At 35.6% G+C, this 7,032-nt stretch overlaps 1 protein-coding gene and 1 long non-coding RNA gene across 3 annotated transcripts in view; one reads left to right on the top strand and one right to left on the bottom strand.

Moving 5' to 3' along the window:
• The window catches only part of LOC106869862 (sodium/potassium/calcium exchanger 4), a 186,659-nt gene that overhangs the window by 167,885 nt on the left and 11,742 nt on the right, over window positions 1-7,032 (bottom strand). Inside the window, exon 2 of the mRNA XM_014915782.2 lies at window positions 4,059-4,141. The gene's annotated coding sequence lies outside the window, so the exon portion shown is untranslated. The remainder of the gene's footprint in view (window positions 1-4,058; window positions 4,142-7,032) is intronic.
• LOC106869863 (uncharacterized) overlaps window positions 5,965-7,032 on the top strand; it is a 13,764-nt gene continuing 12,696 nt past the window's right edge. The window contains exon 1 of one of the 2 annotated variants that reach the window (XR_001409449.2): window positions 5,965-6,622. This is a non-coding gene — a long non-coding RNA (uncharacterized LOC106869863). Of the gene's footprint in view, window positions 6,633-7,032 lie in introns of both variants that reach the window. The other variant, XR_001409450.2, reaches the window with a different exon arrangement.

The following is a 7,032-nucleotide window of genomic DNA, read 5'->3' as shown; positions in this document are numbered from 1 at the left end:
TATATATAGATATATATATATATATAGATAGATAGATAGATAGATAGATAGATAGATAGATAGATAGATACTTATGCGTGTGTATCTCTTTGTGTTTGTGTTTGCATTTGTCCCACCCGCACCACATGACAACCCGTGCTGGTTTGTTTACGTTCCCGTAACTTTACGCCTTGGCAAAATTGACCGATAGAATAAGGACCGGACTTAAAAAATAACTCCTAGGATCGATTTGTTCGACTAAAATCCTTCAAGCTGATGCTCCAGCATGGCCGCTGTCTGACGACAGAATAAGGATGGAAATAAAAGACAAAACACACACACACACACACACACACACACAGATATATAGTCTCACATAACTCTATGCACGTGATGGGAAAACCGGGATCTTCCGGTGTAGGCATTCACGTAAACACAAAACTCAGTAGTTACATCAATTAATTAAAATTCGATGCCGCCTTCAAAGGTCACCTTACTATCTTTAAAAGAAGCAAGACTACGTTGGATAACACAAGTAGTTTTGTATACATTATCTGAAAATAGATGGGATTGGTCGTAGGCGGAACTCTTATGATCATAGATTTGCTGGTTCAAAGCCGTCCTGGGGTTAAACAACAGCATAAAATGTAAAACCCGATTATACTTTTACATGCATAAAGTATATATCTTACATGTTTTTTTTTGTTTTTTTTTTCAGTCATTAGACTGTGGCCATACTGGAAAGTCTTAGTCGAAGAAATCGTCTTAGCAGTACTTATTTTTTGAGTCTGGTCACTTATTCTCTCGATGACTTTTACCGAAGTCGCTAATTTACCGAGGTGTAAATAAAACAACACCGGTTATTAAGCGGTGGAGATGATTGGGGCGGGGGCAGCAAACACAGGCACACATACATAAACACATAAATATATACATACTATAAATACATACTCACACACACACACATACACACACGCACACACACACATATACACACACACATACACACACATACATATATATATATGATACACACACACGTCTGTGTGTATATATATATATATATATATATATCTTTTACTTGTTTCACTCATTAGATTGCGGCCATGCTGGGGTACCGTTTTGAAGAATTTTAGTCGAACGAATCGACGCCAATATGTTTTCTTAACCCTTGTACTTATTCTATCGGACTCTTTTACTGAACCGCTAATCTTGGGAGTTGTAAACACACCAACGTTGGCTGTCAAGCGGTAGTTGGAAACAAACACAGATACAAAGACAGGCAGGCAGACACACACACACACACACACACATGCATATGTATATATACGACGGGCTTTCACACAGTTTCCTCGAACCAAATTCACTCACAAGGCATTATTCGGCCCGGGGCTATATTAGAAGATACTTACTCAACGTGCGGCGCAGTGGGGTTGAACCAGAAATCACGTGGTTGCACAGCGAACTTCTTAACCACATAAGCAAGTCTAATTATAGATAAATATGTGTATAAAATGTAAAGTATTCGATTTTTCAGTGAATTGTATGTATGTACTTGATCACCTGCTGATGCTTCACTCTATGTTTTTCTCCCAAATTCTATCGAACATTATATTTAGTGCTTAATAATGGAAGTTAATAGTTTCATTAATTGTGAACAAATATTTGTTCCAAGCAAATGTGACCTACGAAATTATTTATGTTCTGCATTAAATTATATAGAAAGCATAGTTGTATTCTGTGAATATAGAAACACATTTCAAATAAAAAGAAAATCTATACCATTCGTTAGTTGAAATATATCACACTCTTAGATGTTCCTTTGAGGTACGGATGGCTTTTCAAATGTCTGTTTGTTGTAGTTATAATTGATATCGGTAAGCTGTATAGTTAAAATTGATTTTACTTACACAGCATTGATGACATATTGATCAATGCATTGTTACTCACAATATATTATTGTGAACTCCTGACGAATGATCGTTGAAAAGGTACTCTACTAAAGGAGATAGAATCGAAATTTTGGTTGTTATTTTTATATCATTTTATATTGCAATTGAGAAATGATAGCGTCGTTGGCAACAGGCTTCCAGTAGGACAGTTATTAGTTTATGGCATTTGTGAGAGCGGCAAGAGAGTATCTTGTAATTTAGCTTCGTTACAACATGGCCATATGTTTCAACTATTGTACCTTCGTAGAAACTACGTTTGAAACATCTAACCATGTTGAAAAGAAATTTCAAAATATTATACACTTGCTACTTTTATAATATTGAGTTCTATCGTTAATATAGATTAATACGAACACTCGAAAAAGGTTTCATGTCAGGATATCAAATAAAATTGTATGCAAAGAGTTGTTCAATAAAATAATTAATCGAAGTTACAATTGCTCGAACAACAAATAAATATTTGAATATGCTTTAAAGGAAATGCTATATAAGGACTTCAAAGTTTTTGTTAAGATGTTATGCAATATATATACATACATATATATAAGTATTATATATATATATATATATATATATATATATATATATACACGTACACACACATACACACATACATATAAACTGCTCTTGGTAACTGCTTATGTGTGTATGTACCTGTTATGTCTTTGTATAGCGTCAAAAATCACCTGATTTTAGACGATTGATATGACCTTAGCGACACATGATATCTATCTATCTATCTATCTATCTATCTATCTATCTATCTATCTATCTGTCTGTCTGTCTGTCTGTCTGTTTGCCTGTCCTGTCTAGCCATGTATTCACACACACGTACATTCACACATGCATACACGCGCACACACATATATGTGTATGTATAAATATATATATATTTATATAGTGTGAGAGAGTTAGGGGTTGGGGGTTCAACCCACTAAGGGATAGTATCTATATACATATATATGCATGTGTGTATAAATATCTATTTATGTATGTATACTTGTATTTGTATGTATGTATGTATGTATGTATACTTGTTCATTACCTAAAATCTTGAGAAGCCATGCCATGCTTCTCAAAAATATGCTGACATAATTTCATTGATGCATGACGGAACCTTTTGAGGTGAAGTCTAGTGAAGTTGTTGAAAGCGTCTCTTCTGTCTTTGCTTGATGGTATCATATCATGGGGAAATTTCTGCAAGGAGTATTTTGATAAATACAATGGGTAGAATATAAGACACTAACCGACTCAGATTATGCTGACGTGAGTACCAGAACAACAGAAGAAATGTGACTAATATTGAATCGTCTAAGAGAGAGAAGCCAGATTGGCATGATTACTAACTACTTAAAGACAGAAACGATGAACTTAGATTATGCCAGTTCACTCAATTACAGTATAGAAGAAGAAATAATAAAGTATTTGAGGGTTATAGTTGCAAGTAATATCTCACTTGGTTTGGTGTTTGATGAAAGAATTAACAAAGCAGAACAAGCAATTTTAATGTTATAATTTTTATCGAAGTCCAACTGCTTCTCCATATATACCAACATTAAATTTTCACTTTATTCTTGCTAAGATCAATATTACTTTATGGACATCCGTCTCGGCACAGCATGACTATATTTAATGCTAAATTCCTTGCATAAGAAAGTTTGTTTATGAACGATGTAGTGGAAGAAACAATAGACATCATGTTTAGTAATGTCTACAAACATCCAAGAAAAAAACAACGCATGATACCGGCCAACTTAGTGATGAAATTATTAATGTACTGTGCAACAGAAATACTTGATCGCTGACCACTAGGGAAATTATATAAACAAAGAGAAGTTCTTGTTTGAGGTCAACGGTGTACTACATGGCTATAATAGTAAAAAGAGACTTAAACATACCATATACAGCAGGTAGGAGGATATTATACCCGCCGTACAGGACATACCAGAAGTTGTTGAGAATTTAAAGGAAGACTTGATAACCAACTTTGCAATAAAATTTAACATCCAAGGCAGTAGAAAAAACTCCGTTCCTATACATAAGTATTCAGGTAAAAAAAAATCAAAGAAACAGATACATCACGTTGTCCGTTTACATCAAAAGCAAAAAGAAAATTCATGTACTTACATGGAGACAGCGAATGTTGACACAGACAGAATAGGTCGGTGGTAAAATCCTAATCTAGAATTTCATTTAAAATCTTTTCTTTCCTGAAAAGGAAGCATCAGATAACGAAAGTCCACAGAATGAAACAAACACAAGTCAACAACATGTAATGTAACAAATTAATATAACAAGTAATAGGACAATATATGCAGAAACACATCACATATATCGGATACCACACCTATTAAAAATACATAGACTAAATATAAGTGTATTATATTAAACAAATACATACTACACAATACATGAACACATAATTGAAAACCTCGTAAAGCAGAATATAAAATGCATTAACCACCAACCCATAAACAATCAGTAATAATAATAATAATATATATATATATATATATATATATATATACATACATACATACATACATACATAAATGTGCGAGTGTGCGAGTGTGCGTGTGTGTGTGTGTGTGTGTGTGTGTGTGTGTGTGTGTGTGTGTGTGTGTGTGTGTGTGTGTATGTGTGTGTGTGTGAACAGAAAGGAAACTAAAATTAAAAGCCGTTCTATCAACAACAAATCCCAAATATGTAAATAAGCGACGAATGACCAACGCCATTTATAAATTTGATGGCAGACGTGAAAATTGTAAAATTTCATAACTATTACAAATTTTGGCACACGGTTAGCAGTTTCTGGGGAAGGGTAAGTCGACTACTGTCCAACTGGTACTTATTTTATTTACTCCGAAACAATGAAAGGCAAAGTCGACCTCGTCGGAATTTGAACTCAAAACGTAAAGACGGAAGAAATGCTAGCAAGCATTTTCTCCGTGCGGTAACGATTCAGCCAACTCGCCACCTTAATTAGAACTGTTATTTTGGCATTAAAGTTCGATATACTCTCCTGCCTGTTCACCATGGACTTACAACAAGGAGTAGCTGCTATGCAATACACCACAAAGTACAATATAAGACTAGATACGAAAACTCTAATGTACAACATAGTTATACTGTTATAGAAGTTTCCGGAAATAGACAAATAAGGAAGGGTGTAATAATCATATCACATAATACAATACTGAAATGAACAGTAGGACAACGTCCAGTAGTCGCAAGCAAAAATTAACCTCTGACTGTTGGTGTATAAATTGAACGAGGAAAATGTAAATTCTAACAAAAAACGTCTACACCAATTATACTGGGTTTGCCTATTACTAAGAAACAACAAGCATTGAACCTGTCTACTTCACAGAACACACTTGTCAACACCTGTTCGATCTAATGACAAGTCAATGAAATATTAAAGACGTTGTGGACGAATTGAGGGACTTAACTGTTCCAAACAAACTATAAGAAATCCATATAGAAATTCGAAAAATCTTTAATAAAATATGTTATAACCAGGACACAGTAATGTATTCTAAACAACGTGGGTAAAAATGCTGTTTCCATAATCCTCTCTCTCTCTTTCTCCCTCGCTCGCTCTCTCTTTCTTTCACACACACACAGACTCTCTCTCTCGCGCTCTCTCTCTCTCGCGCGCTCTCTCTCACACACTCTCTCTCTCACACGCACTCTCTCTCTCTCTTTTTCTCTCCCCATATGTGTTTGTGTTTGTGCGTGTGTGTGTTGTGTGTATGTGCCTGTGAGTGTGTGTGTTGTGTGTGTGTGTGTGTGTGTGTGTGTGTGTGTGTGTGTGTGTGTGTGTTACAAATAGACACACTAGTTCTTCACACTGGGCACACTAGATCCGTCTAAGCGAGGTACATTTTCTTGAAAGCGCTCAATAACCCAACATCACAAGAATTCATTAGAAGTGCGGCAGAAGTCCAAGTAAAAGAAATGATACGGAAAGGAACAACTCAAGAATAAACCAAAATAAAATAGAACTTAAAAAAAACTTATGTATAAACTTCCCAATACGGTTTCGATGTGCTGGACACATTTCATCAGGCAGAGAAGGGAAGCAGGTTCGAGACCGATTCGTGTATAGAAGATACATCCAGCTAACAAAAGGTTGATATAAAGCGACAGGAATGAACTGTGGCCCGGTACACAAACGTAGATAGCTTCTTCTCGAAGCTCAAGGTACACACCATACACCGCTGATGATGGAAGGAATAAATTTCGCAACGAGTTCAGGTTTTCGGTGAGAATCTCCCGGCAAACTTCATAACTGATTCCAATCATGTCAAACAAATAGTAGACTTTTCGGCGAATTTTTGCCAAATTTGCCGGCGTTTTGCAAGTGAATGGTCACCGAGAACGCTCATTCAGTCGAACTTAGACTCAACCGGTTTTGAAACGCATGTGTCTTTCAAAATTGTGTATTCTTCCTCAAGAAAATCCGCCAAAAGTTTAAGGAAGTATTTTGAGTTCCTCCGTTGTAGATTGACAGATCTTTTTCTAAAATGCCTGAATTTGTCAAATATCATAAAAATCGCAGCGATGTTGCAGCACTACGAGAGAAAATTTGAGTAAATAACTGAACAAAACTAAGTAGAATGACTATCTACGTTGGCAGCTAATGAAAATCAGCTGTTCACAAATTTTTGTTGAACAGAACAATGACAGTAAGTGCAGGTCGGAAGAAATTCTTAAACACACACACACACACACACACACACACACACACACACACACACACACACACACACACACACACAAGCTACATATATATACATACATGCATGCATACATACATACATACATACATACATACATACATACATACATAGGCGCGGGAGTGACTGTGGTAAGTAGCTTGCTTACCAGCCACATGGTTCCAGATTCAGTCCCACTGCGTGGCACCTTGGACAAGTGTCTTCTACTATAGCTTCGGGCTGACCAAAGCCTTGTGAGTGGATTCGGTAGACGGAAACTGAAAGAAGCTCGTCATATGTGTGTGTGTGTGTAAATTAGAGAAAAGAATAAAAATTATTCTAAAAATAAAGGATAAAATTATTATTTTTAAATTATTACT

Source organism: Octopus bimaculoides, chromosome 11, assembly GCF_001194135.2.
Source record: "Octopus bimaculoides isolate UCB-OBI-ISO-001 chromosome 11, ASM119413v2, whole genome shotgun sequence".
NCBI classification, from domain to species: domain Eukaryota; kingdom Metazoa; phylum Mollusca; class Cephalopoda; order Octopoda; family Octopodidae; genus Octopus; species Octopus bimaculoides.
This window is presented reverse-complemented; position numbering and strand designations above follow the sequence as displayed.